At 38.9% G+C, this 9762-nt stretch overlaps 1 long non-coding RNA gene and 2 pseudogenes across 2 annotated transcripts in view; 1 reads left to right on the plus strand and 2 right to left on the minus strand.

Annotated features, from left to right (window-relative positions):
* LOC148723270 (cubilin-like) overlaps positions 1–9762 on the minus strand; it is a 168360-nt pseudogene that overhangs the window by 22867 nt on the left and 135731 nt on the right. The window lies entirely within an intron of this gene.
* On the plus strand, positions 927–4049 carry LOC148723272 (uncharacterized). Its single transcript, XR_015991763.1, has 2 exons — positions 927–1948; positions 2657–4049. It is a non-coding gene; the product is annotated as an uncharacterized LOC148723272 (long non-coding RNA).
* LOC148723273 (zinc finger MYM-type protein 3-like) lies at positions 5230–8960 on the minus strand (annotated as a pseudogene).

Here is a 9762-nt window from a genome sequence, read left to right on the forward strand (position 1 = left end):
CATTTATGAGCTTAAAATTCAATATACTAATAAAATTAATATAATTGTAGTTGCAGATTCCAACCACACCAATGTATTTTCTAAACAGTCAAGTTTGATCATCAGCAGTAACCACACAAATAGTAGCAATGGTCTGAACGAGTGTAATTCAAAACTATTCGCATCCTGCAAAACAATGAATTTCTCCGTCACTTTTTGTCTGTGTAACTTACTTTTCCTTGTTCTTGAAATTGTGGTGCTTCAATGTCATGATGAAAATTGCCTGTAAGAATTTCGTGGATGATACTTATAGACCCACATATAATTCATAGGTTATAGGCTACAAGTTCAAATTGAAATACTTAACATTTAGGAGGAGCATCAAGCTGAATATTCAAAGGTTGACAGTCGGTGTACTGTCATCACACAATCATCTTAAAACTGTGAAATATGTACATCAATTTATTTAAGACAAGTTTGAGCGCTTATCATTTTACAAACTTCTGATTACGTACTTGAGAAGTTTCTGTACATATAAGTTCAACGCAAATGCAACTAAAATTAATACTTATCCTTCCCGAGTATTCTGATGTCATTGTTCTTCTGCTCACTAGGCAGCTCTGAGGTTTAGATCGATGATGTGTAGGATTTCCAAGGTGTTGCCACGCAATCAGATCGACCGAAACCAGGCCGACAGCTTACGAACCCGCCAAACATTTCGTTAACAGCGTCTTCGATCAAAATATCATTACAGTCCAACAAAGGACCTGTTTTTCTGTTCAAGTCTGCCAGAAACTGGCTCAAACGCACTACGCAAACTTCATAATTCATGAGTACACTGTGAATTCGTTTCGAAAAGAATAAGCGGAAGTCAGATTATAACCTGCGGATACTCATAAAAGATGCCGCTGATATATCATGGGCTCATCTGGTTTAGGACGATGATACGTACGTATGTATGTTATCGTCCATTAAGGAGAAAAAGCGCTCGATCTTTTGTCTAAAAGACGCAAATTGAAATCCTAAGTAGTCCTTATTAAAGCACTGAAGGCTTTCTCAATGATAAGTCTTGCCAATCAGTGCTTATCTGTTGTTCAAAGTGAGTAATGTTTTATTTGTGGCTTTCCTGAAATTGTAGTTTCTAGTATTGTAAACCAGAATAGTTTGCATGCAAACTGTTTCTCTGGAGTAAGTTTGACTTTTAAGGTTGTTTGAGATAGATGTAAACATTGAAATAACCAGTACATCAGAGCATACCCATCGAAGCACTGAAAGCTTTCTCGATGGCACATCGAAGGTTGGCAGCTGGCAAAATGGCACATTTTGCCAGTCAGTGCTTCTCTGGTGTTCGGAAGTGAGTAATGTTTCATTTGTGGCTTTCCCGAAATTTAACTTTCTAGTATGGGAAACCAGAATAGTTTGACTTTTAAGGTTAATTGAGATAGATAAACCTTGAAATTACTAGCTAATTGGAGCATATACCCATGGAAGCACATTGCATTGCAGTTTGGTGGGGACTTCTATACAAGTCAATGCATATTGGAATTAAAAAATTATATACCTTTGGCAGGGAGTGAGCCCTGCCCCTCTTGTATCTGGTTTATTTCATTTTCAGGGCAGAATTTTTTGTACCAGAATATCACCTATTTTGTTTTCTATTTGGGGTTGTGTTTCCTTGCATATCCCATAAATATCAATGCACTGATTGTGTACTTTACTGAAAAATTTAATTATTGGGAGTGGATTAATTATTATTGTTATTGGGAGCAGTATTGATGAGTGTGACTTCTATTTTTTTAGGGACTGTGTAATTTGGGCACCAGCAAATGGTGTTGTAACCCAGTGTTTTCTTAGAGACAACACACAGGCTGCCAAAAAAAAAGAACCGACTAGAAGTGCTCCTTGAGCTGTTGCAAAGGGCTGCTCTTAATGTGACACACATGAGTGTAGTGTATACCTATTTTTCTAGGTAATTACTCTAAGGGTCCAACTATTTTGTTCTTTGGGGAAGGGGTTGGCGATTCATTTTGGCAAGGATTTTTTCCCTGAGTGATTTCCTAGAGCTGACTCATCACTTATAGTGATGTATCTGGTCTACAAACATTAATACTCAGATTTCTCTTGATGCTCCATCAAATTTTTCCAACCTTTGAACAAAAGAAATCATTGTTTCAAGAGCCAACCATGTGGTAAAGCAATGAGAAAAATCACTATATGAGTTAACGTCGCCGTATCAAGGAAACCCAGTTCAGTTGAAAATATACCCATTTCGAGGGAGTAAAACCATCAAACATTTTTGGATTGTAGGTTGTCAAAGCACTTTAAACTTACGATTGATCTTCTAAAGGATTTGCAGCCACTCAGCTAGCATTATTGGGAAGCAATACAAAGTACGTTTTGGCTAGAACTCATGGCCTAAAATTTCGTCTGCAAAATCTAAAGAGACGAAATTTCTTTTAAACTGTCTTCATATACATCCTAATTTTTTCGTCCAGTGAATTTAGGACTAGATAGTTCACGAGGTCCACGTAAGTTATCGGTAGAAAATCGCTAACATTTGACGATCATTCCTTATTTGCGATCTCAAACGGATCAATGTTGTCTATACAAGCTATTTTTTGCAAATATTTCTCTTTATCGAGCGGATCGAGCGTTGAAAATTAAGTTTTTTTCGCAGACATGGTCAGAATCGCTTGTTAACACTGGAAGACCTGACCTTCAAGATGGCGGCCAACATGGTTGCTACGGGATAAATGACGTCAGCGGAAAACCTCTATTGCTTTCCGTATCACACACGCACTCCAGGAATTATCTGGTTCAATTCACTTGTGCCCTTAGATCACAGAGTGCACTCACATTCACGGGATTTCCTGTACGTGTTGGAACCTGAGAATGGATTACAACGTTCCTTTCCCTTGATTTCGCTCTTTTTTCAACAAAATCGCTAGTATTCATTAATCATCGACTTTTTTGTGTGTGTTTGTGAGCTGCGTTATAGGCTTTACCATTAAAACCATCGTCAATAATAACGCAAGGTTGGTACGTGCCAAAAAACTATCATCGATTTTCGTCCGAAATTTCACCATATAGAGATCAAAAATCGCTGTTACTCGCGCTACGCGAATTTAACACCCAGGTGGTAAGTTACAACTTCGAACCCTAAAGAAGTCTTGTACAAACCTATCGCTAAAAGTCTAATGCTTTCTGAACATGCTGATTTCGATATGAACGCAGCACGTTTGAATGATATACTCACGAAAGATTTGTACGGCGTACATCGGAGACATTTTGCTGAGCCCAAAAAACGGATCGTTGCCGAGCAGAATCCTGAAACTGTATCGTTTCTGACGGAGAAGAGCTATTTGTTCGGATCAATTTATTCCGCTTTGGGTCTAGAACACTAATAAGAAATTCTGACGAATGAATTTGTATAAATAGAAATGACTACTACACAGAGCTGTGCAACCGCGCAATTATGTACGCTTTATAATTTGCGCTGAGCTACTGCCTAATAATCTAAATATAGCAGTGACGTGTGAATATGATAAAGAGGTAATGAGCTAAAATGTGGTTTAATAGACTAAACGGTGTTGACCGTGTACATTATCTCTTTCCGCAAGAATCTCTCTTCCTTTTGAGTTTACACTTACGACTTTCATAAATTTCTACCCTACTAAGCGATTATTCTATATTTCAAGTTCTTCACAGTTATTAGGTATTTAATGAAACCTTGATAGGACCCTAATTAATTTAACAACCCACTCAGACAAATTCTTTTTCCAGTATTTCAACTGGTACTTTAAATATCATACATTTTGAAAATTACGTCTCCTTGATCTGGAATAAATTCAAAACTGCAACAGCAACAAATGTTACCTCGAAAATTTTTGGTAAGAAAAATTAGGGGAACATAAACCTCTTTTAAAAGTTAACCACTACGAAGTTTTACATCTTCTAAGATCGTTAACATTTTATTCTTGTAAATAATATTACTCTTGTAAGTAAAGGTAACAAACTAAATTTAATTAGTAGTTCACATGTCACATATTACAACTGTTTACAGCTACCTACTACAGTGTTCTGCATAAGTTTGCGGCCTACAATACTATTTACCTAACTTGTCACAAGTTCCAAACAGATTTTAACAGCCGAGCATCCAACCATTTTGGAGAGCTGGTTCGATCCCTCTCAGGAACTCAGAATTTTTCCCGTCCCACTCCCCTGAGGAATGAACCGAAGTCTTCCAAAACATGATCCCGGTTTTCAACGCAATGAAAGACAGACTTTGCTATCTTTAACACACTCGTTTAGGAGTAGTTATTGCAGAGCTACAGACCGAAGGTAACTACTTGAAGAATTAAACAGCAATTTTGACAAGTAAAAAAATGAGTCGGAACAAGTTCTCACAAGATTTTCTAGACATCGACATCAGTTGACTAAAACTGACCATGAGTTTGGAAATATTCATCAGTCGAATCCCAACCCTTACAAAAATGACTGGTTTGAGGAAAGAATGCCATCAAATGACAGGATTTGTTCAAATCAAGAAAGGGAGCCATTGAACTAAGGTAAAAGGCTTCTTCTAAACAAGTATACAAAATTACCACTGCTTCACCCTGATATGGCTGAACTGAGTATCATCACAACATTCTATAGACATAAGATGCCAAGGAGGCTCGAATTAGATAATGAATAATTTTACATATCAAAATTGTTCAAGCGGATAGAGTTCACCAATTTCTTATTCCGTTAACTACATCAATTTTCACAGCATTATCGTACAAAGAACTTAAGACGTAGTTAAAAGAGCATAATCGCTATCCAAATATTATACAGTCGAGCCTGATTTATAATGGTAATTGAACTGAGTGGAGTGCAATTTGGGCTGAAATCATACGCGTGATTTCAAAATCGAACGAGCGCGCAGCGCGAGTTCAATTTGAAATCACAAGTATGATTTCAGACCAAAATTGCACGACACGAGGTTCAATTACCACTTTATTACATCCATTTTGAAATCGCCCAAATGCAGAACTTGGTCAATTCAAATATTTTATTGATTCAGTGCTGAGCCGGTTTTTAAATAAAACGCGGAAACAGAGATGCATTTACATCTTAATTTGTATGCAAAACAGAAACACTGACGTCATGTGTCAAAAACTCAGTCAAGCGTATCAAAGGAAAGACAAGTTTCATTCAAGAAATTCGAGAAGTCCTCAATAACTCAGAAAAATGGTGAAGCGTTAAAGTTCAATCCTCGTCGTCTGACTCAATGATGTAAGCCCTTCGTTTCTTATGTGGTTGGGGTGGAGAATTCTGGCTGTCTCTGGAGAAGAAATTGAAGGTATAGCCTGTGTAATTATTCTGCGATGGAACGGGAGCAGCACATGCAACTGAAGGCCTCCATGCGGTACTGCATCCTCGGAGACCCAGGGGCTGAGTCGATTTCAAGTTAGGGCATAAAGAGCCCCTGGGGACATTGTCTTCTAAGACAAGTTCCAAACGGTCGCAGTCGTTCTGCCATCTGATTGGTGCCAGAAAATCTTTGTGTTTTTCTGCCCAATCAGAGTGAAGTGTGCTTTAGAGTCCTTTCGTGTGCTTTAACACGGACATATACTACCAGCTCAGTTGCTCGCTATGTTTGTTTGGACCGTGCGACGGAGATTTCCTTGAGGTGAAAAGTTTCAGTCTCGGGCCTCCCGGCACACAATGTAAGAGAAATCGATCAGATTGTCAGCGAAAATCTTACCGGAAATTATACTGAATACTTTCGCAGGTATCACTAGAGAACGTGTTTTAAAGTTTGAGAGGTTTGTATACAACACGATGGTTGCAGTCATTGATATGTCGCTTTAAACGTCTAGAATTTTTGCATAATTTGCTGTGACTGAAACTTTGCCAATCCCGTGAAGTTATTTCGTCGCACGGGCCACGCAGGTGTGTCGAGCAACTGGCGCTTTCGCCTACGTAGCTTTCCGCTTTCTGTGCGCGCCAAAATCTAATCTTAGTGGTAAAGTCGTTCACAATACGGCCAAGGTTGCAGAGAACGTTAAGTTCGTGGACGACATCCAGCAAGTGCTAAGAGAAAGCTTAGCTGTGTTTCCGGTTAGCTAATTAAAATCTGAACAAAAACTTATTAACGAGAACATCGTGGGAAGGAGAGATGTTTTCGGGCAGTTACCGAAGGGGTTTGGAAAGAGTTTAATCTTTCAACTGCTTTCTAGAGTGTTGAAATTCTTGAGCTAGGAAGGTCACGGATTCTCTTCTAGTCCCTTGGTCATTGTCATTTCACCTCTCCTGTCGATTGTTCAAGACCAAGTTAAATACCTTCTTCCTACCCCTTCTTATCTATCCTCTCTTATTTCCCTTAGACCCCCCTCCAAATATAATTTAAAAAATTCCAGCGATAAGCTTTTACTTAGCCATCCATCATTTAAATCGAAAGCTACACTGGGGGACCGTTCCTTTACCTGTGCTGCTCCGAAACTATGGAACGAACTACCGCTGGATATTAGGAGCGCAGGAACAGTAAATATTTTTAAAGCTAAACTTAAGACTCACCTTTTTCGTAGTGCATTTTTATAGCTTTTTTAGCCATTCTAAGTTTACTTTTAATTGTTTCTTAAAATTATTGTAAGTCTATTTTAATGGTAATTTTTAATCTTGTAATGCGCATTTGAACATTTTATGGAATTTGCGCACTATAAATTTTAATATTATTATTATTATTATTATTATTATTATTATTATTATTATTATTATTATTATACCTTTGATCATTGGAAATCGATCCGATGCTGTTTTTGGTGGGAAAAACAAAACCAAAGACCAAGAAATATTGGATGGGAAGGGCGGGTTTGCTTTATTGCAAATGTCAGCTTAGAAGTACAGGGTCATCTACCCACATCTAATAAGCAAAAGTTTCCACGCTTAGCTTTTCTTTTTTTTCAAGCGAAGATGAGATTAGATTTTAGCACGCACAGAAAGTTGCGAAGTACCAGTTGCTCGACATACCTGCGTGGCCCGTGCGACGAAATAACTTCACGGGATTGGCAAAGTTTCAGTCACAGCAAATTATGCAAAAATTCTAGAAAGATTTAAGCTTAAATCTCGTTTAACGTTTAAAGCGACATATCAATGACTGCAACCATCGTGTTGTACACAAACCTCGCAAACTTTAAAACACGTTCTCTAGTGATACGTGCAAAAGTGCTCAGTATAATTTCCGGTAAGATTTTCGCTGACAATCTGATCGATTTCTCTTACATGGTGTGCCGAGACTGAAACTTTTCGCCTCAAGCAAATCTCCGTCGCACGGTCCAAACAAACATAGCGAGCAGCTGAGCAAGTAGTATATGTCCGAGTTAAAACACACGAAAGGACTCTAAAGCACACTTCACTCTGATTGGGCAGAAAAGCACAAAGATTTTCTGGCACCAATCAGATGGCAGAACGACTGCGACCGTTTGGAACTTGTCTTGTAAGACAATGTCCCCAGGGGCTCTTCACGCCTTAACTTGAAATCGACCCACAGCCCCTGGGTCTCCGAGGATGGCGGTACTGCGGAGACTGCAATGGAAAACGTGGTTGAAATCCTGAAAATTCAGCTGGTTGAAAACCAGGATTAGAACTCGTGGCCTGATACATTTGGCCTTGTTGTTGGAAGTGATAAATAGGAAGCAGAGGTGTTCGTTTATGTTGGAGTGCAATCTCTTGATTTGATGATTGATTTGCAGTGTTTTGGCGGGTGACTTCGTTTGCTTGATTTTCGTTTGACACGTCTTTATATCCACTGATAATGTGAGACAGTTCTTTCCTGTGATTCTCGTCTATTTCATCGTAGTCGTCTAACGAAGATTCACATACATGGCCTGTTATTTCACAGATGATATTGCGCGGTTGACCTGAATTCTTCAGTTTTGATACCAATGTTCTCCTCATGCTGTGGTTCGTCAGCTTCTTATTCGTCCTGAGACAGGAGGCCATAGATTTCATTAAATTGCCGATGGTGTTTTTTCCCATTCGAACTTTGGTACACCAAACATCTCCTGATTTAGGACGATTTATGATGCTTAGATAGAGTGGCCCTGTGTTCTTCATTCCTTCGGGTCGCTTGGACAACCAAAGCTTGAATCGAATAGCCGCACTGGATCGCTTTTTCCGCCATCGGTGCTGAACATTGCTTGTGGTGTTGTTCTTCGCCTGATGCATATGGTAAGACCACCGCTCCATGTTTTAGTGGGACCTTCTCTGAACTCAACAACTTCAGTTCCATCTTCTCGCTGTCTTATAATTACGTCTTCCACGTACGCATCGTAGTGTTCTTGGCGACCACGAAATCCAAGTTGTTCCGTCAAATTTTTAAAGTTGACATTGGTCAAGACCTTTCCATTAAAATCACCCAACTGACCTTTTTCCCACAGGGCTGACTCTTCTTCAGATGTGATTGGCTGAGCTTTGTTGGGTCTCTTTCCCTTTCCTGGTTGACGCAGGGAAATTGCGTTCGCATTGAGGATTTCTCGTGAGGAGTGAAATTCTCTCGATCGCACTGGATCTCTCGATCAATGGATAGTTCTTCTCCTTTAGATATCTTTCTATGGCACTCTGCATGATTTTAAGGGATTCTGGCTCGTAATCATCTCCGTCCTTTTTTTTTTGCTTCGGCGTAAAACTTACTCAGGACTTTGTCAAGTTCTTCAGGCGCCATTGTTTCGATGAAGACGTATTCAAGATGGCGGCATTGACGCCAGCTTCTGAAAACATTCATCCATTGTTTTGTGGAGCAGGACGTATTTTTATTGGAAGTGACAGACTTAAGCTCATGTATTTCATCGCTTGAAATGATGGGAAATCTTGCAACATCCAACTCTTATAGTGGCTTTTGATTTTCTTCGTTTGTTGTTGACTCGGTGGACTCGGGATCGCGCGGATTTTGAGCTTGAGAAGGTACAAAATCGTCAAAATATTCACCAAAATGTAGACAAAAAGTAGGAAAGCCCCTGGCATGTTGGTCTTCAGGCTGAAGAATCTCATTGTCATCATTCAAAAACTGGAAGAAATTAAACTCGTCCAGTTTTGGGGGGGAAAATAGTAGTTTTGGAAACAAAAGTTGGAAACAAAAGTTGCAAAATTTGCCAGATGATACCCTTTTGTTTTTCATTTTCCTGCAATTTGATTGGTCACTTTAAACAAGCCTTGAAATCTGATTGGTTGTTTGTTTTAAGTGTAAATTCCTCATTGGCTGGAAAAAAGATGCGATTTAGAGCAAAAAATGGTGCGATTGGGAATAAGTCGCACCAGTTAGAGCCAATCAGATTACAGGGACCACCAGTGATTTCCAAATGGATGTAATAAAAGAGGAAATTTGGTCAAAAATCGAACATTTTCAAAATATAGTGGCAACAGCCGAAAAATCGATTCGGCTCATATTCTCAAGTTAGGTAGGCCTTATGGTGAAACAAAGCACTGTCTACTTCGTTTGGCTGAATATCGATTTATTTTCGAGAAAATGGACAAAAGCTGAATTTCGTCCAAATGCGTCGCACCACGAACTGAAAACACTTGGCCCGATAAAAACTACTAAATCTTGAAAAACAACATCAATACATAATTTGACAGCAATTTGAGCAATTCTTGATCATTTGTTTACTCAACGTAATTGAATTTATCCGACCTTCTTCTAACAAGATTAAAAATAGGTCAAAAGTAACCTGTTATTTAACTATGTGCTATACAAAATAATCGACTGAAAATCTGGCTTTTGGAAGGCGAAGTGTGGTTCTT

The sequence above is a fragment of the Stylophora pistillata genome, chromosome 9 (genome assembly GCF_964205215.1).
Source record: "Stylophora pistillata chromosome 9, jaStyPist1.2, whole genome shotgun sequence".
Classification (NCBI taxonomy): domain Eukaryota; kingdom Metazoa; phylum Cnidaria; class Anthozoa; order Scleractinia; family Pocilloporidae; genus Stylophora; species Stylophora pistillata.